The sequence below is a fragment of the Lucilia cuprina genome, chromosome X, assembly GCF_022045245.1.
Source record: "Lucilia cuprina isolate Lc7/37 chromosome X, ASM2204524v1, whole genome shotgun sequence".
In the NCBI taxonomy this organism is placed as follows: domain Eukaryota; kingdom Metazoa; phylum Arthropoda; class Insecta; order Diptera; family Calliphoridae; genus Lucilia; species Lucilia cuprina.
The window spans coordinates 9,877,955-9,879,210 of NC_060949.1; the positions used below are offsets into that span (position 1 = coordinate 9,877,955).

General features: G+C 27.9%; 1 protein-coding gene across 1 annotated transcript in view; it reads left to right on the forward strand.

Annotated features, from left to right (window-relative positions):
- LOC111687737 overlaps nt 1-1,256 on the forward strand; it is a 123,185-nt gene that overhangs the window by 119,227 nt on the left and 2,702 nt on the right. The window lies entirely within an intron of this gene.

Consider the following 1,256-nt stretch of genomic DNA (forward strand, 5'->3'; position numbering starts at 1 on the left):
CGACATTTATGCGATCGTGCTGTATACACAGTGTTGTCAACTATTTTATACTAAAACGCGCCGTCCATTCACACAAAACGCATTTTTTATAGAATTTTGTAATTAATAAAAGGCTGTTACCAGTGTACACTTAATAAGGTAGCCTCGTCCGCACAGCTGATTATCAGCTTTTACAATCTTATCTGTCAAAATTCCTGTTTGTTTACATAGAAAAAAAATCGCAAAAGGTGTAAAAATTTTAAAAAGTGAAGAAAATTATGGTTTTAAAGGAGTTTTCTAGGTCAATCGTGATTAAATGTCTTTGTTATTCTTCTCTCTTGATAAAAAAAGAAAATCTTTAGCTCCGGCATACGTTCCAAATCAGTTTCAACTATTTTTAACACGACCAATCACTTTTCACAAAAAACACGTTTAATTCGGAAAATTGGTCTTCCCAATAGATATAGTTATGATTTTCAGACATTCCACGTTTAAATAACATAATATATTAATATTAATAGTTAAAAATTTAAATAATTGCTAAAAACTTATATTTTTATTGTGTTTATTTGTTGCTTTTTCATTCTACACACACAGCTTTTTTTGACAGATGGGATTATTCTACAATAACAAATCGCCTGTTGTTTTTGTATTGTTGTATTTGTTGTAGCGACGAGGCTACCTTATTAAGTGTACACTGGCTGTTACGAACAAAATCAACTGTTGTGGAATTTCACAATATCAATTTTCCCTTAGAAGGGAATGAAAATTTAAGAAGAAACAAATTTCAATTTTTTTGGCTAAAGAGGTGAAAATTTTTTATTTTAGTTTTAAAGTTTTAAAATGACTCATCACACTAAAAGATCTTTGAATTACTTATAATTTGGAAAGTTTAGAAAAAGGAACTTTAATAAATTTGTACAGCAGAGTACTGTATAAAATTATTCTCTTTTATCTTTATTGTTAAACTAGAATAATTTTATGTTATTAAAAAGATTTTTCATTTCTTGAAAAAAGCGCTTATTTAGCGCCTTTTTCCAAAAAAGCGCTAAGAGAAAAAAAATGCGATTTTTGGATTGTTAAAAGGCGCTAAATCTAGCGCGAAAATCTTCGTATTCAGAACAATACTACCGCCGACGTCTGATTTAGCTCCATTTGAATTATGTGCAACATGTAATAATAAAAATACATATTTCATAATATTTTATCGAAATAAATTATTTATATTTTTCCTTTTAATTTTTTTCTTTGTGTACAATAAACAAATAACTGATTAT